Consider the following 26,340-nt stretch of genomic DNA (forward strand, 5'->3'; position numbering starts at 1 on the left):
ACCCTAGGTTCCTAGGCTATCTAATCTCCAGTTCGTGGTTACTCGAGTACTGTTGGATATGAGTTTCTTCTCCTTGTGGAGTGGGCCTTAAGTCAAATCGGTTTATTGGTTGGTTACTCCCACAAGCTTTGTGCCACCATTGCCCTAGCCTATCTTCAGGCAGTAAACCATGAATATCCAAGGGTTTGTGGCTAGCTTGATGTTTAAGCCTCTATTTCAGTAGCATGCAGACTCCATTTCTGTGCCAAAAGATGCTGGAGCTTGGGGTGAAGGCCCTATATAGTCACCAGTTTGACATCTCTCGATCTGATGACTTGAATGTTGTCTTATATATTGTCTTTAGCAATGTGGTCTTGCAATTCATTTGGGAGAACACACTATATAGTATTGGCAACTGCCTAGGTTGTTTGTTAATTCTCATGGGGCCCCTTTGGCTAACAATTCAATGAAATGTAACCTAATCCTGGAACTGAAAGCTTCATTTGGTGACAAGGTGACAAGAGATGGCCAGTTGGGACTCTTCTCTCCCCTGTTATTTGGTGATTTCATTTAGATCACCTTCGTATATATATGGAGGGTTCTACTGTATCAGGCTTCCATTCTGCCCCTCAATTACCCATTAACCTTATCGGTATCTCCCTGTATTCCCTCTCATAGCTTCTCCTCGTCTCCACTTGATCCTCCCATTATAACCTCACCTTCAATCCCCTCATAATTATTCTATTTCCCTTTCCTAATGAGATCTATCTGTATCTGCTAGTCCCTTACTACCTTTTGTGTTTCTATGGACTGTAGCTTGATTGCCATTGACTTAACAGCTAACATCCACATAGAAGTGAATACATACCATATTTGTCTTTCTGGATCTGGGGACCACACTCAGGATGATAAATATAGACATATATGTATATATTTCCATCCATTTGCCAGATTTCATGATGTAGCTTTTTAATGGTTGAGTAATTGTGTAAATGTACCAAGTGTTCTTTATCCACTATTTTGTTGAGAGATATCTGGGCTGTTTCCAATGTCTGGCTATTATGAATAGAGCAGCAATGAAAAATGGTTGAGCAAGGGTCTTTGTGGTAAGATGAAGCATCCCTTGGGTATATACCCAAGAATGCTATAGCCCAAGTGGATCTTGAAATAATCCATTCCCATCTTCCTGAGGAACTGCTACACTGATTTCCATGGTGACAACTGTACATGTTTGCAATCCCATCTACAATATTCCTCTCACTTGGCATCTTCAACAGCATGAGTTGTCACTAGGTTTTGCTCTTTGCCACTCTGTCAGATGTAAAATGAAATATCAAAGCAGTTGCATTTTGCTGATGGCTAAGGATATTGAATATTTCCTTAAGTCTGTGTTGGCCTTTTGAGAAGCTTCTATTGAGAACTCTCTGTTTCAATCTGTAGCCCATTTTTGAATTGTTTTTTTTTCTTGATATCTAGTTTCTTGAGTTCTTTATATATTTTGAATAGTATCCCTCTATTGAAAGTGTATTTGTAAAAAAATGCATTTTCCCATTCTGTAGGCTGCTGCTTTGTCTGAATGATGCTGTTCTTTGCCATGCAAAAGTGTCTCAGCTTTATGAGATTTCATTTATTTCATTATGTTTTCTTCATAATTTATATTTATTCTTTCAATGTCCTGATTCTCTATCTATCTATCTATCTATCTATCTATCTATCTATCTATCTATCTATCTATCTATCTATCTATTTGTTCATTCACTTATTTATATTGGAAATAGCTCCTTCTCTCATACAACACATCTTGACCAGTTTTCAATTCACTTCTTCCTCTCCTGGTAGTTCCCCACAACCTTCCCACTCACCTACATTTACTTCCCCCTTTTACTTTCAGAAACATATAGGCCTCCAAGAAACAGCAGCCAAATAGGAGAAAACAGGATACAAGAAGTCATATTTATTAATGGTTGACCCCAGTGCCTGTGCTAATGTTCTGTTGAGAAGTCTTTTTCTGTGTCAGTACATTTTAGGCTACTTTCCACTTTCTCTTCTTATAAGTCCATTGTATTTAGGTTTATGTTGAGGTGTTTGATCCATTTGATCTTGTTGTGCAGAGTGATAACTATGAATCTACTTGCATTTTTCTACATGCAGACATCCAATTTGACCAGCACCATTTGTTGAAGATGCTGTCTAGTTTTACTTGAAATTGGGAATGGTGGAACCTCCAGTAGTTCTTTTATTGTTCAAGATTGTTTTAGCTATCCTATTTTTTGTGTGTGTGTGTTTACATATGAACCTGAAAACTGTCTTTACAAGATCTGTGAAGAACTGTGCTGGAATTTTGATGGGGATTATGTTGAATCTGCAGATTGAGTTTAGTAGGATGGCCACTTTACTATGTTAACCCTGCTGATCCATGAGCATGGGGGTATCTTCCCAGCTTCTCATTTCTTCAATTTCTTTCTTCAATGACTTGAAGTTTTTATCATTAAAAATTTAACTTGCTTGGTTAATTATACCCCATGATATCTTATATTATTTGAGGCTGTTGTAAAAATTGTTTCTTTTCTAGACCATTTGTAATTTGTATTCAAGAGGCTACTGATTTTTCTGAGTTCATTTTATATCCAGATATTTTGTTGAAAGTTTTTGTCTACTGTAGAAGTTTATGGTAGAATTTTTCAGGCCACTTATATATACTATCAAATCTTTTGCAAATAAAGATACTTTGGGATTTTCCCTTCCAATCTGTATTCCCTTGATCTTCGGTTGTCGTATTACTCTGGCCAAGACTTCAAAGAACTATATTGAATAGGTATGGAGAGAGTGGAGTACTTTGTCTTATTCCTAATTTAGTGGAATTACTTTGAGTTTCTCTCCATTTAAGTTGATTTTGGTTATGGGCTTACTATAAATGATCTTTATTATGATGAGGTATGCCCTTGGATCGCTCATACTTTTATCATGAAAGAGTGTTGAATTTTGTCAAAGGCCTTTTCTGCAGCTAATAAGATAGTCAATTTTTTCTTTCAGTATGGTGGATTTTATTTATTTATTTTCATGTGTTGAATCACCCCTGCCTCTGTGGGATGAAGCCTTCTTGATCATGGTGGATAGTCTTTGTTGATGTGTATTCTTTTACAAAGTTGAATGCTCTTATTTTGGGGATATAGAAATTGAGAATTGAAATGTCTTCCTGGTGTATTTTTTCCTTTGATGAGTATGTAATGTTCTTTGATATCTCTTATGATTAATTTTAGATTGAAGCCTATATTATCAGATATTAAAATGGCTACACCACCTTGTTTTTTAGGTCCATCTGCTTAAAACTCTGTTTCAGTTCTACTCTGAGGTGATGTCTATCCTTGATGTTAAGGTATGTTTCCTGGATGAAGCAGAAGGATGGATCCTATCTTTGCATTCATTCTGTTAGAATGTATCTTTTTTTTATTGGGAGTTGAGACTACTGATGCTGAAAGATAATCAGTGACCAATGATTGCTGATTCTGGTTATTTTGTTGTTGTTGGTGGTGATGGTGTTAGTAGTATGTGTGTACTTCCATTCTTTTGATTTTTCTGGTCTGGGATTATTTATTCTCTGTGAATTCTTGGATGTAGTTAACCTCTTTAGGTTAGAGTTTATCTTTTAGCATATTCTGTAAGGCTGTATTTGTAGTTAAATATTGCTTAATTTTTTTAAATCATGGAATGACTTATTTTATCTATCTACAATCATTGAAAGCTTTGATATCTGGTTGTCTCAGCTGTCATTTGTTGTCCCTTAGACTCTACAGCAATCTGTCCAGGCCCTTCTGGCTTTTAGAGTTTTTATTGAGAAGTCAGATATAATTCTAATCTGCCTTTATCAGTTTTTGGTCTTTATTCCTTTCAGCCATTTTTTTGTTTTGTACTTTTAATATTTCAATTATTTTGTGCAAATGAGACTTTGCTTTTTAGGTCCAGTCTATTTGATGTTTTGTGTGCTTCTTACACTTTAATTTTCTTCTTTATGTTAGAGTAATTTTCTTCTGTGATTTTGTTGAAAATATTTTCATTATGTTTGACCTCTAATCATATTATTCTTAGATTTGGATTTTTTTAAAGTGACCCAGGTTTTCAGTTTTGTTCTAAAAGTTTCTTAGATTTAAAATTTTCTTTAACTGGGGTATCAATTTTTCCCATCATGTCTTTAATGCCTGACCTGTTTTCTTCCATCTCTTAGTCTGTTGGTAAAGCATGCCTTTCTGGTTCCTGTTAGCATCTCAAAGTTTTTCATTTCCAGATTTCCCCCAGTTTGGATTTTTTGTATTGATTTATTTCCAATTTTCTTGAATGGTTTTATATTCTTCCTTTCACTGTTGTTTATATTTTCATATATTACTTTAAGGTATTCATTCATTTCCTATAAGGAGCTCTATCACATTCATGAAGACTGTTTGATGGTCTTTTTTTGTGCTTCAGCTATGTTGGAATATTCAGTGACTGCTGTAGAAGGGTTGGTGGGCTCTAGTGGAGATATAGCGTCCTGGCTGTTGGCTGTATTTTAATGACCACTCACCTCTAGGCATCTGGGATAGGGAAATTGTAATTCTATGTGCTGATATCAGGTCTTGTCTTTATAGGATATATCTACACACACACACACACACACACACACACACACGTTTCTGTTTCCCCTCTGGTTCTTACAAGAGTGTGATGACTGTGTACTGCCTGGTAGGAAAATCTTCTATGATACTGATCAGTCTGGTCACTGGGGTTCCAAGTAAAATGTGTTTCTGGGTATTGGTTCTTGATACTTCAGAATGGGAATGGATTGGAGATAGTGGAGGGGCTTCACAGAGAGGGAAGAAAGCAAGGTGTTTCACCAGAATCTCTTTGGTTAGTCTGCTGGGAATGGGGACAGAGAGTGAGGAGAGGCTGCAGCAGAAAGTATGATGCAAAGCTGGGGACAAGACTGGGTATTGGATTTGGAGGAACAGAAGGAGAGGTGAACATGTGTAATTTCCCATTATGGCCTGTGGGTTCACAGGCAATGCCTGCTAGAGTTAGGTGCTCAGGTAATACAATGAGTCAGGGGAAGGAAGTTAGGAGGGGTACATCTGTGGGATCCACTAGGGATGAATTCAGGGGGAGTCGGCAGTAAGTGTTTTGTTGCAGAGCTGGAGAAGAGACTAGGGTATTTTATTTGGAGAAGAGGTGAAGGTCTGCAGTTATTCTACCTGCTTCCCTTGCTGGAGAGGCCTGTGTACTCTCAGGGAGTCCATATTGCCATTCTTATCAACAGTTGGCATATTTGCTACCTGGGACTATTTTTATGTTGAAAGAAACATCTTAGGAGTTGGAGAGATGGCTCAGCGGTTAAGAGCACTGACTACTCCTCCAGAGGTCCTGAGTTCAAATCCCAGCAACCACATGGTAGCTCATAATCATCTGTAATGAGATCTGATGCCCTCTTCTGGTGTGTCTGAAGACAGCCATAGTGTACACATATAAATAAACAAATATTTTAATAAAAGAATCATCTTAAGAGTATTGGCTCCCAGCCATATATGCTGAGGCTTTGTGGTATTGTCATCCACCTACTTTATTTAGTTTGGATGAATAGTACATCAAATATCAGGATATAAAAACTGTAGAACTCTGAAGACTCATAAGCAGTGTTTATACAAAATGAATGAAAGCAAGCCATGGATATAACTGGGATGGGAGAAATTAGAAATGGCACCTGTATCCTGGCTTCATGAAGGTGACAGGAGGACAACCATCCTTCCCACTGTTCCTTGAGGTTGTAGCATCTTCCTTCCAGTGCATCTTGCTAAGTTCCCTGCTGTTGCTGTCTCAGCCTTACATCTCCCTTACATCTCTGATGACTTCTCCATCAGTATCAGAAGACATCCTCAGCACCTGCCTCATTGTCTTCAACTTCCTTTTGTGACCATTTACCAGCATCACTAAGTCTTGAGTTCATCATCATTTGGAACTGCCTGGCCTGTGATAACCTGAACTTTGGAATTCCTTATTCTCATATGCTTCCAATTTTTCACATATATTTGATTTACTGAAATTTTGTTTCTGAGTACATAGTTTCTTCTGTTTTCTCAACCTGAGCTTGTTCTCAAGTTAAGTCAAACATATTATCACCCTTAAAACATACAAACACACACACACACACACACACACACACACACACACACACACACACAAACTATGTGTTCTACAAAGGCAAGAATCAAACAGTGCTTTGCCTGGAAAAGGTGCTAAGTAAACATGAGTGTGAGCCAGCAGGGATAGGTCACCAAGTCAAGAACATGTCATGTTGGACAATCAAGAGCAGTGTTACACCTTGCCTTCTGTCTTACAATATGCACGGGATCTAGGCTGCTGTTCTAGAGCACACACTGTTTACTTCTAACAATAGTGGGCTACAACTTCAGGATGTGTCACTGACATCCTGGAACAACTTTGCTTAGCTTGAATTTTCTTATCTGCCACATGGGACATAATGATTGAATCTATCATATTAAATATTGAAGCTAATTTAATTAGTTAATTTATAAAATAATCAACATCATATTTGGTACTTAATGAGCCCTTAAAATACTTAGCAATTACTATTTTAAATAATATTCATTGTGTATAGATGAATGTTTTCACTGTATGCATGTCTATCCACAGGGTACACACCTGTTTCCTGTGGAGCAGTAGAAGGCATTAGATTCCTTGGAACTAGTGTTATAGATAAGTATGAGCTTCCCTGTGAGTTCTGAGAAGCAAATCCAGGTTTTCTGCAAGAGCAGTAAGTGCTCTTAAACCTCTGAGCCATCTCTTCAGCACCATATGGAGTCACTGACCTGCTAAAGTTTCTCACTGGTGTTTTTCAAAGATGAACCTTTGAAAATTTAAGTTTAGCTTTAAAACACTGAAGAGAGTAAGTCTATAAATTGTGGGTGAGACCGAGTTGCTCTACTGAAATTCCTAGTTAGTTATTGTCATTCTCTTTCCTATGTCTATGAAGGATAAAAAAGTAGAGGCCTCACAGGCTCAACAGTGCATTTAAAGTGTTTATAAATTGAAAAACCCGCATGACCATCTGAGTGAGGAAGTGCCAGGTCACTGCCAAGGCTTACAGTGAATGTAATGTTTTGGCTTTTGAATTTCTTAACACTACAGCACCAATAGGGAAGCCTTAGAGTGACTTAATAGACTTTCAAAACAAATTGAAAGTGACTGTTTTTTCACACACCACCACCAAACATAAAACCACTGGCTCTTAACCTTTACAAGAGAGTTCCTGACCACATCCTTTTTCTCTATTTACTGTTACTCCAAAGATTAAGGTCAAATGCCAATAAGTAGAAAATCCTATTTCTCACCTTGGTATGTTTGTTAGCTCTTGTGCTACCACTATGATTGTATGTGAGTGTGTGTGTGTGTGTGTGTGTGTGTGTGTGTGTGTATGTGTGTGTGTATGTGTAAAAACAGAAAAGCCTGTGGACAAAAGGGGGCTGTAGATCCACCGCTGTGAGTAATAACAGTTGGACAATAAATTTGTCTGAAAGTTGTGGTATTCAAAAGATCATAATTACATTTAGTGTTCTTGGAGTCTGTGTTGGATAAATATGCCCTCGGAAGCTAATTTACCTGCCTTGACCTTTCGGGTTGTTGGAAGGTACTGTTTATTTTAATGTTAACATCCTGCTCTTTTAGATTTCTTCTGACTTTTAACTACTACTGCTACTACTACTACTAGCTACTACTACTACTGCAACTACTATTACTACCACCACCACCAACAACAACAACAAAAACCTAAGCTAGGTTCTAAAACAATAAGTGTCTACACAACACTCAATATAATTATGAGGTCCATAGAGACTACATACCTGGGTACACTTATCTATTTTCACACAATGCCAAAGAGCCTTTTAGAACACATTGGAACCTCAACATAATATAAATGATGGCTTCTGAAGTTGGGGATCTGAGAAAAAGTTCATATCTCGGCCCCACTCACATCTCCACACTGTGGCTCAACACTATCCTATGACTGCACTTCTTACATCTCCACACAGTGGCTCAACACTGCTCTATCACTGCACTTCTTTCATCTCCACACAGTGGCTCAATGCTGTCTTGTTACCACACTTCTCATTATCCCCAAGGCTTGCTTCCTCCCGTCTACCTTCTGCTGTCCAGTGTGCTTAGTACTTACCCATTTGACTGCTTTCTCTCAAACATCTCCGTTTTCAACCCATCTTGACCTTTGCACTTTCTTGGCATTTTTAATACCCAGCCCTCATTTCTTCCAAATCTTACTTAGTCATTAGAACCATATTTTGTTTTTCTGTAACATGAACACATGAACACAAAGACTGAATCTCACTCAAGAACATAAGAATTAAATAAAATATTGCAACGGTTTTCAGATTATAAAAGCTGTTCAATGGGTACAATTTCTTATCACTATTAATGTAGTCCATTGTCTATTCCTTCAGGCCCTTTGATTGATTGTTATATCACACACACACACACACACACACACGTATGTATATATAACACGTATATATAACATACATATATACACATATATGTTATATATGTGTATATATACACATATATATATACGTATATATATACACGTATATAACACATACATATAGAATCAAAAGAAAGGTGTATACAAACCATTTTAATACATGATCATAGAAGGAGTACTCTAGGAGAGGCAGACAGTCTCAGAGGAGAGAGGAGAATAGATTACACAGGAATCAGTGGGAGACCTCCTGAGAAGGAATCAGCTTTCATATAGGGATGCCTTCCCTGGTATTATCTGCAATTTCTTACTCTCAAATCATAGAAAATTGGGTCTTTAACATTGTGGCTCAGATATTTTCCTCCATTCTCTGCATTATAAAATTAGTTTTATTGTGAGTTATTCATTCCCATTTACTTTGGGAATAACAGGAAGCATTTATTTTTGAGATTTTAAAATAACTTATTTGTTCATACACGCCAGCTTACTCCTTTCCAGAATGATTTTGAGAAGGCTCTTCTGACCATTTTGACGGTGGCCTCACTACGTATGCTGGATCCAGAATGCAAGAAATACCAGTTCTTTTGCATTAAGTATTAGCTCAGACATGAGGCTATAGCTGTGGAAGATTTTACAGGGAATTGTATGAAGTTACTCAGCCTATGAATATGTGTTGAGTGCATAGTTGAGACCCAGTACTGTGCTGTCTTCCCTTGGAATCATTACTGTGAACCAGGAATGCACACACCTTGTCCTTTCCATGCTAATGTGCTAGTGGGAAAGTCAATAACAAATAATCTTCTAAATTTATAAACAGAGTAATCAGAACTTGCAGTGAATGTTATGTGGAAACAGGAAGGGCTATACTATGGGGAAGAGGGTGGAGAATTATGCATTTGGGAAAAAGACTTGTTTGCTATGAATGCGTAGGGATCAAGATATAGTCAAAACTGCAGGTAAGTTGAACGTTTGTCCCTTCTTGACCTGCCTTTGATTGTGTGTGTATGCACACATGCGAGAAGATGTATGTATTATTCATCGAAAGATGCTTGTAAGAGGACATTTCCAAGTAGGGTTAAGTAAATTATTTTGTGTGATGAAATGATAATGATATGTGACCAGTTACGTGGCTTTGCAACATTTATAATCAACAAGACATGATCTAATACTTGCATGAAAACAATGAATAGAATTTTGTAGTTGAAATGCTAATACATAAGCTGACGGCATTATTATTGATGTTTTAGGCTCTGGGGAATGTACTATGTGTTGCTAAACATGGAGGGTTTTACTGTAGTGAGTCAGAGGCATAGCCTGTGAGGCACACTCAGGAGCAGAGTTCCCAAGTGCTCCCACCACAGGGAGGATCTCAGTGTGTTTCTCAGAAGAGCTTATGCTGAGATGTGGTGGCTCAGGGAACCTTGCGAGATACAGTCTATTTATTATCTCTATCATCTAAGCTTGTGCTTCTGAAGGGCAGATTAATTCTAGGAAGAATTGACTGGGACTTTTTGGAGTCTTCCTATGCATTAACAAACATTTTGGTATCACTTTTGGGGACATAGGATAGGGCATGCCATGTGTATTTAAGTTTTCAATTTCTGAAAAATTGCCACAACATTATTGATTAACATAGCACAGGTTTACTATATTTCAGTTTTGTAGGTTCAGAGTCTGACATAAGTTTGATGGGGATAAACCAAGTAGCTCTACGGGCTACTTTTTTTCTGTCTTTCTCTCTTCTGGTGCTATCCCTTGGATCTTCGTCCCTTCTTCCAGCTCAAAGGCAGGAGTCTAACATTCCTTTCTTCGCACTTTGCATCCTTCTGACTTCTTGCATCAGAGTTAAGCCGTATGCTTTCAAGGATTCTAGGATTATATAGATTATATAAATTACATGTAATGCATTACATATATTACATGAGAGACTGGACCAATATGGATGACCCAGAACAATGTCTCTATCTTAGAATCCATACCCTGAACCACATCTTCTAATACTCTTTGCAGGTGACTTATTCAGGCCCCAGAGATTCAGGTGTGGACACCCTCAATATAACCTGCTCAGTCTGTATATGCTTGCTTGTATGCATGTTTCAGGGCTGACCATTTGGAATCGAATTACCAACTGGTGTGCTCCTCCCCCACTCTCATCATGCCTTACTTGCCTGCTGTTCATTATATACGGTTGAGGCCCCATGCTCTTCTCCTTGTCCACGTTAGCCTGTCTATTGTTGTTGTCTTTGTTCGGTCATGTTTACACAGTCATGTTGGTGAGACTTTCTGGGTGGAGCTTCTGAATTTACTAAGATCCAGAGTCTCAGAGCAAACTCCCTGATGCTTTGGCTACTAATAGCCTTTCTGCCCCCTCTCCTTCAATGTTGCCTGAGCTTTAGCTGAGGAGTTCTTTTATAGGTGTATCTGTTGGAACTGGGCTCCGCAACTCTGCATTTTGGTTAGCTGCAGTTTTCTGTAATGATCTTTCTCTGTTGCAATAGCAGTTTTCCTTGATGAGGGGTGAGGACTACACTTATCTGTGAGTACAAGGGCACACACATTTAAAATATAGTTAGGATTTATGCTGGTTTAGTAAAGTGATATTTGTAAGTTCTCTTCCAAGATCAATTACTTAACCAATTCTGGGTTAGGTTTCAAGCATCAGGTGTGAGAACAAGTATCCCACTTGTTGAGATCCTAAGTGGCCCATTGGTTACTGCCGAGGTATGTGTACAATGACTGCATGCTTAGGGTTATGGTGCAGTGCTGGTCGTTGTTGTGGTTCATAGATATAGCTAGGTAGGACTGTTGATTCTTTTCCTCCTTTAGAAGCTCCCATAATGCCTTTCATGGGGCCTCAGGGCTCTCTGGGCCCTGTGTCTGAAGTACATGGTATCTTCATCAATATAAATTTACCTTCTACCCCTGCGTAAGCCTTATTTTTGGTACTTAATGACATGTGAAGCATAGATGAACCAGTGACTAACAACATTTGGTGGGATTTGTAAAAGACCTTTAAGATTCAACAATGCAGGACTCCATGTGTTTTCCTACAGCAGCACAGGAATAGGATCAGTCAGCACAGCGCACCTTCCTTCTCATTTTTCTGTTCTTGACCACACACAACTCTCTTTTCCATGTGTTTGCTCTGTATTCTCTACTTTGCCTTTCCTTTAAACTATCCTAGTCATGGCCTGACTGAATTGAGCTCAGCGGTGGGCTCCGTCTCAAGCATGCAAGGTCAGTCAATCAATTGGTCTGTTTGGCAGTCAACCTGTCTGGGATTGACAGCCACGTGTGTGATTGAGTTTGCTACATACTTATCACTGGGATATGACTTTAATTTCTAATTATAACATCACAGGTCTTTGCTTTAGTTGAAAACCAAAGGAGTTGTGAGAAGCATCTCTACAGCAGAGGTTTCCAAGGTAGCTCTGGCATCCTCTTCCGTCCTCCCTCTGCCTACGCTGGAGCCTCTGGTACCCCTCCCCGTAGGGAAGCGATATTTGTCAGAGCATTCCAAGCACATTCTCCAGCCTCCTCGCGTTAGAAACCTGCTTCTTCCAGCCTGGCCCGCTTTGCTCTGTGGTATTAGAATGTGCATAAACAGGACGTAGAGCTTGCTGATGGGGTCATTACAGAGGAGCTGCTCTTCTTCAGGAGCTTTCCATTTTTGCAGAGGGAATGTTATGATGGGAGTCACAATTGGATTTCAAAACCGCATGTTTGTCACTCCATATCCAGGGGAGACGGAGATTAATATTTCAAAATTCCTGAGATGCTCTGTGTATCTGCCTTGTTAAAATACATAATCTCTGAAGCCTGGGAGATAATGCCTTGAAGTTGAAACTATGATTATTTATTTGCCATGACTCCAGCATCATTTATGCAGCAAAAGATGAGAAGAGACTGACACTGCTCAACAACCTCGCTAAAAACACAGTTAATATAGATTTAAACCGACAGCTGCTCGTTTGCTGGATCCCCTGCTTGCTGCAGACACATAGGGGTTTAGCAGCTGTGCAGGGGCTCTGCGCATAGCACAACAAGACAAATATGAGTGGGCACATTTAGATTGTAGCTTAATCTCCTGAATTATTGCTATGATCAATTACTGTAGCATCATGGTACACAAATGTACTCTTTAAATCAAAATGACCCACCCACTTGTGAATACCAGTTCAGTGCTTTGCTTCAGGGAAAAAAAATCTGTGGGAAGGAAATTAATGCATAGAGAAATACTTTGTAATCAGAATATTAACATTTTGATTGAATTGATGGAACATTTAAATGGAAATATTCACTTGTCAAGACCAAGCTTGGGAGGTATGCTGTATCACACATGTGGAATCTGAGCCTTTTCCTTTGATTAGAGAGCATTCTTCTTTTAATAGATGAAAAAGTAATAGACTTATGGTTGTCTTGTTAAGTGTGGCAGAGTGGGCAGTGTTCATTTTCCCATATACACATATTGGCAGCTATAAAGACCAAGGATTGGTTCTACTGATGACTGATAAACTGCATAATGGTTTGTCCACTAAGCAGGGACAACAGAGCAGAAAAGAAAGGCCATAGGATGTAGTGTGGTATCAGCTGTGGATGCTATAGCCAGGTCTGTCCCCAGTGTCCATGTGCCCATAGCTAAGTCACTTTATACTCTGGGCTCAGTGTTTTTATACTAGTCAAATGAAGGCAATAATACATACTTTTTAAAGAATTCACCTGATGGCAATGCAAGTCAAAATGACCCTGAGATTCCACCTCATACCAGTCAGAATGGCTAAGATAAAAAACTAAGCTGACAGCAGATGCTAGCAAGGATGTGGAGAAAGAGGATCACTCCATTGCTGGGACTCCATTGGTGGCACTGCAAGTTGGGACAACCACTCTGGAAATCAGTCTGGTGGTGGTTCCTCAGAAAATTGGGCATAGTACTATCTGAGGACCAAGCTATATTACTCCTGGGCATATACCCAGAAAATGCTCTAACATGTAATAAGGACACATGCTCCACTATGTTCATAGCAGCCTTATTTATAATAGACAGAAGCTGGAAACAACCCAGATGTCCCTCAACAGAGGAATGGATACAGAAAACGTGGTACATTTACACAATGGAGTACTACTCAGTTATTAAAAACAATGACTTCATGAAATTCTTAGGCAAATGGATGGGACCAGAAAATATCATCTTGCATGGGGTAACCCAGTCACAAAAGAACACCCATGGTATGCACTCACTGATAAGTGGATATTAGCCCAAAAGTTCAGAATACCTAAGATACAATTCATAGACAATATAAAGCTCTAGAACAAAGAAGACCAAAGTGCGCATGCTTCAGTCCTTCTTAGAAGGGGGAACAAAATACTCACAGGAGGAAATGTGGAGACAAAGCATGGAGCAGAGATGGAAAGAAAGGCCATCCAGAGACTGCCCTACCTGGGAATCCATCCCATATACAGTCGCAAAACCTGGACCGTGTTGCGGATGCCGGGAAGTGCTTGCTGACAGAATCCTGATATGGTTGTTTACTGAGAGGCTGTGCCAGAGCCTGACAAATACAGAGGTGGATGCTCTCAGCCAAACATTGGGCTGAGCACAGGGTCCCTGATGGAGGAGTTGGAGAAGGGAGTGAAGGAGCTGAGGGGATTTGCCACCCTGTCGGGGGAGCAACAGTATCAACTGACCAGACCCCCACTGAACCACCAACCAAAGAGTACACATAGAAGGACCCATGGCTCCTGCTATGTATGTGGCAGAGGATGGTCTTGTTGGACATCATGGGGAGGAGAGGCCTTTGGTCCTGTGGGGGTTCGATGCCCCAGTGTAGGGGAATGCCAGGGCTGGAAGGTGGGAGTGGGTGGGTGGGTGGGGGAACACTATCATAGAGGTAGAGGGTGGGATGGGGGTTTCCAGAGGGAAGACCTGGAGAGGGGATAACATTTGAAATATAAATAAAGAAAAATGCCCAATTAAAAAATAGGGGGGAAAAAGAATGGATTCACCTAAGGGCTGGAGATGGGGCAAAGGTTGAGTCTTACTGTTTTTTTTTGTTTGTTTTTGTTTTTTGTTTTGTTTTTTGCAGAGGACCTGGTTTTGACAACTCATAACCACCTGTAACTTTAATTCCAGGAGGATCTTATGGCTTCTGAGGGGCATCTGCACTCACATGCACATACCCACAGCCACACACATACATAGTCTTAAAAATCTTTAAAAAAAGAAAGAGGAAATTTACCTGAGTGTACAAGGAAGATGGCTCAGTGGGGACTGGAGCTTTGATCCCCAGTATTGGCATATGACATCTGGATGTGCATGACAGTCCACCTGTAATCCTATGATTAGGAGGCAGAGCAGACCACAGACCGACAATCCTCACAGTAGCTGAATAAGTTCAGTCAGTAAAGTGAAGAGCAATCTAGTATGTGTGATGGCTGCCATACCACAGGCACACAGGTGCATGCACACCCGCACATGGGCAGCTAAAAATGCATACAAAAACACAGGACACGCGGACACACACACACACATGTGTGCAAGCATGCATACATGCACTCATACACATCATTGTAAAAAGAATAACCTGGCTATGATATAAGTTGCATGACTTAGCATCTTCACTCTCCACTAGAAAAGTAAATTCTCTTTAGAAAACCTTTTGGTTGGTTCTTTGTGAATTTCACACTCCAACTCCACTCACCTTCCCCTTCCCTTGAACCTGCCCCCCCACCCTTGCAACCTTCCCTTGCAACAGAGGAATAAAAACAAAAACAAAAACAAAAACAAACAAACCTCACTGTTGATGGTGGAAGCTGTACTGTGTCATAGTCTCGTCCACACTTCTTTGCTTGCAGATGTTCATTGCGATGACTTGGTCTGGTATGAGGCCTCTGGCTTCTGCTGCTCTATTCTTTGCTTGCACATGTTCATTGCGATGACTTGTTGGTCTGGTACGAGGCCTCTGGCTTCTGCTGCTCTATGAATACTGTAACCTCCCTCGGACTCTGTTGTGAGAATATTTTTAAAAAAATGAATCCACCCCGCAAACTTTCCCGCTGGGCCATGTTCTTGAGACGGTGCAGTACCGGCCATCACCATGTCCCCGCTGGCTCTTGTTATTCTCTCCCAGCTATTCACAACATCTTGCTCACATGCAACTCTTTACACACCCCCCACAACCATTCATCTAAATAGCGCCTAAGACCCGGTAAGGAAAGCATGACTCTTAAGGTCTTAATATCCAATCAGATTTATATAATAATAATATCATAATTTACAAGATGCCAATACAATAATTTCAGAACAAAATAATAAGGACAGTATTCTAACTCAATTAATCTATTTTGTAAAAACCTTTGCTTGGTTGTGTAACCACGTGGGGTCTGACTCATCCTCATCGTCCGCCTCCAGGGTGACCTCTCTACTCCTGCTCCTGACCTTTTTCCTTCTCCAACTTTAGCTCTACCTGTCTAGGGCCTGTCACTGCTCTAATGTGACTGGACAGGGAAAATGCTGCAGCAGGACTCCTCTCAAATATCCTCTCAAATATCACATGACAAATGTCCTGGGTCATGAACACCTTGTAATTTTGGATGTATAGGACTGGCCCCTCAATGCACTCCAGCAGTTCATTGATGGGGTAGATATTGGGGTGGGCCAATTCAAAGCTCTGGATCTGAGCTGGTCAACTCACTGGTCCTCTGCTCTTATGCCCTCGGGACCAGCTCACCTGCAATGCCCATGTCCAGAGGAGGTGCAGAGCTTGCTCTCCCAAGTGCTGCAACAGTGAGAGGTAGTGCCAGAGCTCTTGATCTCAGTAACTCAGGGCAGTGCTCCTAGCTGCTGTAGGTGGCAAGGGGTAAGGGGAATGACATCTCTCCTTGGACCATGTTACTGCATGGTAGGCAAATGGCCAGCTCCCCCATGCTCATGCCCTTAGGGCCAGCTTGCCAGTACCCCAGGCCCTAGGATCAGTTCTAGTGATGCCCAGGCAAGGTGCAAGGCCCACTTTCTGGAGAGCTGCAGTTGGTGAGGGACAAGCAGGGAGGATGAGGGTATCTTTCCCTTGCCCACACCACCGCACAGGAGACAAATGGTAGGGCTAGCTCTCCCATGCTCCTGTCCTCGGGGCTGGGTTGTGTGCAGGATGGCTCTATTGAGTACTGTAGCTGGCTAAGGGCAGAGTCAGCTCTTCTGCTCTCATGCCCACAGGTTCAGCTCTTCCAGGATGCCTAGGTGAGAGTAGGGCCAATTCTGCACAGCCTCAGATGTCAGCATGTCCCAAGAACAGTATCCCAGACTTGGGACATCTGCCTGACCTTTGGTGGTAACAGAACCCTGTTACCGCAGGGTCACAGACCCAGATGTGGTCCCCAGTGGCAGCACAGGACAGCACCCCACCATGGTCTGAGGTGGCATCACCAGCTACTCACATCAGACTTCCTCACTACCCTTGAGTCTCCAGTTCTGCCATTCTTCACCATGCCCACATCCTTCTGTTTGTCTTTCTCTTCCATTTCTCCACCACTTACTTGCTCCTCTGAGTGGTACCCAGGTGTTTGAAATAGTTTCAGGAGTCCTACTCAGTGCTCATGCATTATGGCACGAGGCAAGTGTCCTCTGAGGCATGGCCTGGTGCCCGACCCCACACTGTACATCTCTGGACTGGTGGTCACCTCAGGATAGCTCCTTGTCTGGGGCCTATAGTGCATGAGGGGTGGTCGTCTCAGGCTCTTTTTTTTTCAGGAAATGTCAGGCTACTAATTGTTCAGATGTTCCTAGGTCAGAACACTGAGCTTAGATGTTGCCTCTCTCCTCTCTGCCACCTTCTGATGCCCATATGACACAGCAGCCAAGCCTGCAGGGCCTCTAGGGGCCGAAGAAATAAATTGCTAAGTGAGATTTGAAGTCAGATAAGCTACTCAGTAAGTGCTTAGTGAACTTGTAGATTTTCCTTAAAGGATTTTATTCAGTGACTGAACTATAATGAGTGTCAGAGCATATCCCCCAAACAAAGATTTTCATTGTGAGGGGACTGAGTTTATGTTTGTGATGGCGGACTATGAAAATATACAGGAAGACAAGGTAGGACAACAGGTATAAAGCCAGGATGTGGATAATTACATGAGTTGGTTGAGACAATTATCGTTGGTTATAAGGATCAATAGTATGCTGCTTTTGTTTTGTGACTTTAATAGTCTTAAATGAATATAAACGTCTTCTCTATCTATGTCCCCTGTGATCCTAGCCTCTTGGACACTTTTGTTAGAATCAGGCATAAATGACTTGATTGATGATGGACTTTCATTGACTGATCTGCCACCCTGTCTATAATAGGGGAAGTATCTGGATTCCCTAGGGTAATGGAGTTTGAATAGGCATCTACCTGATCAGCTGATATTCTGATATTTCTCTCAACCCATTTGAAGATCAAACTTTTAAAAATGGGCTTATTCTAAAGGGAATGTCTCGGTCACTCTTGTGTGGTTGGGGAGTGAAGGGTCTGACGCTGGTACACGATCAGAAGTATGACTATTTCCTTATCAAAATAAATACTCTTACCAGAACTTAGTATATGGGATAGAAAGGTCCACGTGGCTATCGTGTCATTTGTTTAGGAATCAAGAGTCTTCAGAGTGTTTAAAAGTTTGAATGTTTAAACATTTAGATCCCAGGTTTATGTCCCAGGGTCATGAGATCTTGGTTCATTGAGAAATCCTGCCTCAGCGTTGTAAAGTGCAAAGCAATCTAGTAGGACTTTCCTGCTGGTGACGTGGAAGGAATAAGAGTGACTAGGACTGGAGAATTCTATAGCATCACTTCACAAATGAAGAAACTAGCGTGGAAGGGAGGGAGGCAGGAATGGCTGAGGATGACCCTGAGAAATACGTCCATGGATTTGACTCAACGCTCATTTAAACTGCATCCAGGTAGCCACTTGTATTTCCAAAGTGTGCACCGTGGTTTCTTCTCTGCTTGAATAACCTTTCAAGCTTGTGCTGTCCAGATCCCTCTTTCCTACCTTAATCTCTACAAGCACCATCCATTCCCAGCCAGACTTCGGATTGAGAGACTCTCTGCAGATGTCAGACAAGCTAGGGGGCATTTATACAGGGAAAGGCTGCACTAACTCAGTATCTCATACTCACCGTGTTTCCCCTGCTGTCCTCATTGTCTATATCAAAGAGAGTGTTGCTGCTGATGTACTGTGAACTGAGGAAGAATACACCCCAATGCTCAGGGGCCTGCCATCAGAGTCATGGGGAGGAAGGACACACATTCTAAGCTTATAGATACTTGTACCAATTTCTCAGTCACAGAGGGTTGGAGTGTCACTTTTTAAAATACCAGAGGAGAGTAGCAGGGGACGGGGAAGGTTCCTGAACCTCATTCATGTCTGTTGCCAAAGGGTCTGGGAAGCCCAGGAGTCTTGGCGTTGGGGTGAGTAGGTTTGACAGCAAAGGCAGAAAGAGTCTCCGGGAAGGAGCTGCCTAATTAATCACAAGCTATCAGAGCCCTTCAGCAGGAGGAGTCTCAGAGGTCCTAATGACCCCCCTCAGCAATGTTAAAACCCAGCTTGGTATGACTTCATTTTCTTAGAGACACATGATTGATCTGGCTATTGGTGAATGGAGACACCGCGGCTTCCTTCCATAGACGGTGTCATTAAACAGGAAGATTAAGTGCCTTGGCGCAAAGGTGCTGAGAAGACGGAGCGATTCGCTGGGAATGGAGGAAAGATAAAGAAAACTCTGAAATATGGATTTTTAAAGGTGATACCTTAGATTTTACCTCATTTATTAGCATCATAAAAGGCTTAGTGGAGAGTCCGAGCTAAGAGAAATGGTGCCTTCTGGCTGATTCTTTAGGGATCTGGAACAGAACAGCCAACTGAGTCTGATGTCCCTGAGGGATGGCTTGGTTCTCACTGATAAGCTTATTTTGTGTCCCTTTAAGCTTTTCAAGTCTCTGGATGGAACTGGGGTCTTTTTTAAAATTAGGAAACCTGATTGGGCCAACTCACCTATTTCCCTCTTAGGAGCCTAGGATTAGTCTTGTCAAAGGGGTTCTATTTGAATAGATCCACCCCACTGCACAGCACAGAGGAGGCAGGCTTCTCTACTTGTACAGTTCTATGTCTCTTATGGCCTCACTGTTGTGGCTAGTTACCAAGCTCTGAACTGAATGAGCAAAGGCCTAAAACCCACCCTTCCTGTTGGACTGGACAAATGTGACCTGGAGTAGTGCACGCAAGTTAACTGGAACAGTTAATAAAGCCAGTTATTAAGATTCAAATGTACATAGACTTGAATACAGGATCCAGTGGTTCAGAGAATCAGGCATGGAGGAAGCATGGTAGGAAACAGAGATCCTTTTGACTTGTGTCAAAAGTATTTGTATCTCCTTTGAAGTCTTTCAATGTCAGAGTTTTCAATAGCCTTTGATAGGACAAATAGAACGTTTTTTAAGGGGGGATGTAGCCCAGGAGTTCTGCAATTTGTAGTCTTGTAAGTGTGCTAGATCCTTAGAAAGGTATGGTGCTTAACATCTAGTTTTGGTATCTCACTCATTCCTTGTGTGAAATTCAGTGTCAAAGGAATGTCTCTTTTTGAGTTACTCTGGACTTGACAAAAGGAAAGTAAGATCTAAGCAGTGTCCTGACACAATGTAACGTCTAGGATTCATGATGCAAAAATCCATGTTCTCTGAGACCTTCAAATATGGCAAATTCAGGGAGAAGGCAGGGTTGTGGGATTTAAATAGTCAAGGAGAAGAGAGTCGGCAGCTGAGCACAGCGAACTGCCAAAGGCTTTGAGATGGGCGCGTGAGGAGTCCAAATTAAAGTTAGTTTGGGCAAGGAGGCTTTGGTGCATGAGGTTCCTGCAAAAATTTGGTTTTAGAGAAGAAAGGATGAGGTCCTGTTGTGTATAGACATGAAATGGCCTCCCTGTGGGGTGATATGGGTATTCATTACACATCCCGGGAGCACTTGGTAGAAGGAGAGGGGTGGGCATTTCCGAAGGGATGCCTTGAGTTCTCCTGGGTAGCTGGGCATAAAAGTGTAGTTCTCCATAGTCTGTTCCCACATAGCTCCCTCAGTTTACTCCACTTTATGTCCCTCTAAGGATGCTTGCCAACAGCCTTATTGCTCTGAGGCTGCTTCTCTTGTCTTTTATGATTCTGTATTGCTTCATACATTGTTGCCTCTGCTGCGCTGAAACTAGTAGCGGTCAGATGACCTGGAAGTAAATTCCCACTTCAATGATTTGACAGAGTTCCTGAGAATACAAGTGTCAGGCAACATAGAGATGCAATTATGGGTAGAGAGGGTAGTCTGATCTTTGCCCTCAAATCAGGATGGTACAAAGGATGCTGCACTGCTTTCAGCCATTCTGAGGGCCTTGTCTCACGGACCCCTCGAGAATGTTTCTGGGCATAGCAAAGTATAACACCGCCTCTTGTGTCAACACTTTCTCGTTTCTGGGCATCTTAGAACTGCAAGCCTTGCTTCTATCAGGTTCCTGTCAACAGAGATCTCACTCAGGACAGTAGGGTTCAGTTTGTACTGCCAGAGCTCACAAGTTGTGTCTCAAGTGGCTGGGAAGCACTTTAAATGTGTTCAGAGTGTTTTTGCATATCCTGGAGACCCTGCTAGCAGGAGGTCTCTGCAGCAACATGGCCTTAAGTACTCAGCAGGACATTAAAGGCTTTACGAGCTTCAGTTTTGTTAGGATTAGAGTCCATTCTTAGACATTATCTTTTCAAATGCTTCCAGGATGTGAAAGCATAGGACATAAAAGTTAACTCACAAATATAGACTGAATCACCAACAAACTATTTCTGTATTTCTTTCTACTTCTTTCCACATGTGCCATGAGATTTATGGGATGTTCACGAATAAAGCAGACGGCTGCATCCAAGTAGCACGTGATGAACAGCTCACTCCCTGGAAAAGGCTTGGGTGCACCTTTGTATTACATGAACAGTTTTGGTTTTCTGTTCTTTCCTCAATGAAGTGTTTTCTTAGGTCACATGATCTATAGCTGGATAACAAAGACACCACTGTCAAAGAGAGTAATGGAGGGGGAGAGATGGGGCAGTTACATATATTCGCTATGACGGCTGGGTTATGTGCAAGGCTCATCATGTACATCATCTCTAGGAAATGTAGCTTAGCCAGGCCTCCTCCTTCGTAGATTTGAAAACCAAGGGACTTGAAATCTCAGGTAATAGATACACACTTCATTAATAGCTGTGAGAAGGCTAGAATGTGGATCTTTTGGGTTCAAGTACAGCTTTAATTTTTAAACTTTTAAAGTTTTTCTATTAATAAGGCTAGCCTGGCTTTTGGTTTTATATAGTGGAGCAAAGGCAGAGATTTTTGTTTTGGGGAGTTATGATACTTAATAATCAGGAATCTCCAAATGAAGGCATCTTAAGTCTATTTGAATTGTTTTTCTCTTGGCAGAAATTCTAAAATCTTACTAGGTGGGTTTCTTTATGATACTACTCCTGAAACTGCATTGGTAATATCTTTACCACCAGGATAAGAATGAATTACTCTGTTTCTATGGGTATGTATATAATACAAATTCTATACATATAAATTCTATACAATAAGTTATTGTACAACATTGCTAATTGTAATATAATAACATAAAAGACTGGGTAATCATATAATTATGAATATGTATGTGCACCCAGAGTGACTTCAAATCTACATTTAAGAATATGTTTATGTATGTATACACACATATATGTATATATGTATATGTACATATATGTACATGCATATGTATCTATATGTGTAGACACACACACACACACACACACACACACACACACACATTCCTAAATGTAGATTTGGAGTACACTCTGGGTTAGAGCCCCAAAGAGCGAGTCATGAGAGACAAATGGCTTATAGGACCTACTTGTTATTTTATTGCTTATTTAAATTAACATGTAGAGTTTATAAGCGGATGGGGCAATGTTTATCTATTGACTTCCTGAAAATGAATATTCTTCCTGCATCTATGGTGGCCATTTCAGACTCCTTGTTCTGTCTTCACAGTTTTCCCACCACCTTCTTGGTCTAACGCTCTATGTACTCTGATACCAACATATGCCAGCTCCAACCTCCCTCTTCTGTGCTCAGCTGTGCTAGCGGGCAGGGAAAGGGTTCCAGGAGGAATGTTTATGCAGGAGTCTTTAGGCCATCTCAGTGATCCAGATTCCTCCATTCAACAAGTCATACAGTGATTACCTCACTAAGCACACTAGCAAAATTAATCCAATTTTAGAGTCTCTGTTTCCCACGAAGGCATGGCTCAGGTGGGGAAGCAAAAGAGGCACATAAAGAATAATGAGTGAAAACTCAACCTGTGTGAGGAAATGGCCTGGCACTTTACAGTTTGTGGCTGCTAAGAGTTATTAGAATAAGAATTGAAACTAGTTCACTTGAGAATTTGGGAAGGCTTCTAGGGTCTAAAGCTGAAAGAATGGGTAGGTAGGAGGCAACGAGGAGGAGCAGGAGGAGAATATTCTAGAAGGAGGGGTGGCTGAGTCAAGGCTTCAGGTCACAAAGAAATCCAGCTTTGGGGTGGGGGATGTGTGGAATTGAAGTCATTAAGTCCTGCAGTGGCTGGGAGCTGGAGAGGGAGCAGAGGAGTTCCTGATACAGAAGCTGGAAGTCAGATGGAGATGCCTGAAAGCTCTTCAGGCTCGCTTCCTTCTGGTCTGCTTATAGGATGCAAAGGCGATTAGTGATGGGAAGCAGAGGAACTGTCCCTCTGTGCTCTTGCTGGGTTCTCACTTGGGTATCCGCTCTGCCTCAAGGTCCTCAGTTAGGGATTTTGGTGTTTGGAGTTCTCATCTCAAATTTTAACTCCAGATCCCCTGTGAACTGCGTTCCTGTCAACTCGTATTTGCTCCCGCCTTGTCTCCATTACCTGCCTTTGCTCCTGCCTCGCTGATAGAAGTCTCTAGATCTGTACAAATTGTGCAAGCAAAGATGATGTCGGACATCCAGTGATAAGGCCAGATATTTTTCTTCACTCTTTTTCCAGGTGCCCGGGGATGGGCAAGCCAGTGGAGACAGCAGGAGGCCAATTCCGGTGCTTCGGGCATTGTGTGCAGCCTGATGTGTTGGAGGCGGGTGATGTAGTGTGCTTCCCTCAGGACTTCACTCCCCTTTGCTGAGACATTGAGACATCTCAGATTTCTTTTAGTGGGCACTGTAAAAACGGTCCCTTTTATGTCCACTTGTGAGAGTCGCACACAGTTGTAACAGTTAACCTCTTTAGAATGGTATTACTTTGGCTTTTATTTCTCTGCTTCTCAGAATAAAACTGAAAATGAAACCCTGAAATCAGATTCATAAATTCCAAGCTACTACTAGAGCAAAATCAAGCAACCAAGTAATTAGTCTAAGAGATTCATATGCTTCCTGATCCCAAGAATCTGTGGAGAGTGGGAATTCAAAGTATCCCAGTACAAGAAATCCTAGGTCTTCATATTCCTCATAATGGGAAGACATCAGTCATTCATGTATGAATGTGTGCACATGTGTGTGTGTGTGTGTGTGCACGCATATGTGTGTGTGCATGTGTGTGTGCATGTGCACGTGTGTGTGTGTGTGTGTGTGTGTGTGTAGGGGATTACTTTGGATTGAAGCTACAACCTTGGGCATATTAAACAAGAATTCTAACACTGATATAAATATTTCTACTTCTTTTGGAGTTATTTTATTTTAAGGTATTTTAAGTTACCCTCACAGGCTTTGAACTTGCAATTCTCCTTCAGTCTCCAACATAGTTGGAATAAAAAGCTTGTGCCATGAGCCCAGCAAGATGTCACCTGTTCTTTGTTTCTGTTTTCCAACACTCAGCCCTCAGATCCAACTTTTCCTCTTCATTGTACCAAATTTGATGAACTTGGGAACAAAAATTGGGAGATTACCTTCATTTGTTCAAATTTCCTTCATTTGTTCAAATTACCTTCATTTGTTCAATGCCAGAGATTCTATTTAAAAATACTTAAAATATGTGTAGCAGGGCATGAGTCAATCGAACAAAGCAAGCTAAGTGGATAAGACTGGGCCAGGAGACTCAGTATTGTATAGACTTTAGTTTGGAGGTTGAGGGAAAATTTTAATGCAGCCATGGAGAATGTCAGGGAGACATTTAGGTGCCTTAGGAAATAGTCACTTGCCAAATTCAGTAAAGAATAATCATGGTTGGATATTAGCTTTGACCCTAGTTATTCTATTTCATATGTTCTAAAGATTTGTTAAGAGATGGACAAAATTTGAATTACAATGTTGTTGGCACAGACTGACTACTTTATCATTGCAAAATGTTTTCTTTCAAATCTACAGGTAGCATTTTTCTTGTTGTTTAAAAAAGATAGACTTTTCTGACATTAGAGTCACTCTGCCCTTCTTGGGTTGGTGAAAAACCTTTCTATTTGCTTTTATCTAATTTGTGTCTTGCAACTTCAAATTTATCTTTTATAGACACCATATTATTGGGTCTTGTTATTTTATGTTTCAGTCACTCACCCCTCAGACCCAACTTTTCCTCTTCATTATACCAAATTGAATGAACTTAATGATAGTATTTGTTTATCGTTCTGACAATATTTGCCTTTTACTTGGGATGTTTAGACCATTTATACTTAATGGGATTATTGCTGTGTGTAGATTAAAGTCCATTATATTATTCTTTGTTTTCTGTTTGCTTAAGTTTTTTTGTTGTTTGATATTTGTACCTTTTTATACCTTCTTTGCATGGATTACTTTTTATATCCTATCTTCTATGTGGCTTTAGTAGATAAAACACCTTATTACATTAGTTTAGAGATTGACTAAAGGTTTATATTATACATTTTAATCTTATAATAAGGTTAGATTCAAATATCATTATTTCTTCTATGATACAGGAAGCATATAAAAGTATATTTTTTTATTTTGCATCTTATTGACACTGGACCATTATAACTATTCATTTTTCTTTTCTGTGTGTTATTTTTTATAAAACCCAACTTATAAAAAGAGTACACAATCAGAAACATGCATTCATCTTTGTAATTACCATCTCTGCTCTCTATTTCTGTGAAAATTCAGATTTCTGTAAGTATCATTCCACTGTCTTAAGTAATTTCTTTTTGTACTGCAGATATTTGGTCCATATAATGTGATCTACACATATATGATTTCAGGGTTGACCATTTGATATTGGGTAACTGAATGAGGACCTCTTGCCTGGGGAAGACTATTTATCTACTTCCAGCATTCCTTAATTCCCTTTAGTTCCTGTCTAGGTTGAAGCTCATTGCATTTCTTCCTTCCATGTTAGAATATCTATTGGTATCACCTTTGCTCGGGTTTTGTTTAGGAAGTTGTGTTGTTGAAATTTCATGAGCATCGTTTTGCTGACTGACATGTCTCAGAGATGCAATCTCACAGCAGACATCCTATTCCACTGGATCTTGGAATCTTTCCATCTCCCTCTTCCTCAATGTTCCCTGAGTTGTAGGTGCACAAGTTGTGTTGTCTGTAGAGCTGTCGAGCTGGGCTTCCCACAGTCAGTTTCTTTCTTTGTTTTTTCTTTTCTTTTCTTTTTTTTTTGGTATTCTTATATGTTCTTTTCTGCAATGGTCTTTTTCTGTTGCAAAGAGGTGTCTTTGATGAGGGGTGAGAGCTACATTTATGTATAAGTATAAATATTTAGAGCACAGTTAGGAATTAGGCTGGCTTACTAAAGTGGCAGCTGTAGGTTCTCCTCCTGGATTCAGGACCTCATTAGCCCCAGGTATTTGCTTTTGTGTG

General features: G+C 40.8%; 1 protein-coding gene and 1 non-coding gene across 2 annotated transcripts in view; one reads left to right on the top strand and one right to left on the bottom strand.

Annotated features, from left to right (window-relative positions):
• The window catches only part of Sorcs3 (sortilin related VPS10 domain containing receptor 3), a 609,790-nt gene that overhangs the window by 227,151 nt on the left and 356,299 nt on the right, over positions 1-26,340 (top strand). The gene's annotated exons all lie outside the window — the stretch shown is intronic.
• Positions 17,261-17,392, bottom strand: LOC116104354. Its single transcript, XR_004123859.1, has one exon. It is a non-coding gene; the product is annotated as a small nucleolar RNA SNORA17 (small nucleolar RNA).

The sequence above is a fragment of the Mastomys coucha genome, unplaced genomic scaffold (assembly GCF_008632895.1).
Source record: "Mastomys coucha isolate ucsf_1 unplaced genomic scaffold, UCSF_Mcou_1 pScaffold21, whole genome shotgun sequence".
In the NCBI taxonomy this organism is placed as follows: domain Eukaryota; kingdom Metazoa; phylum Chordata; class Mammalia; order Rodentia; family Muridae; genus Mastomys; species Mastomys coucha.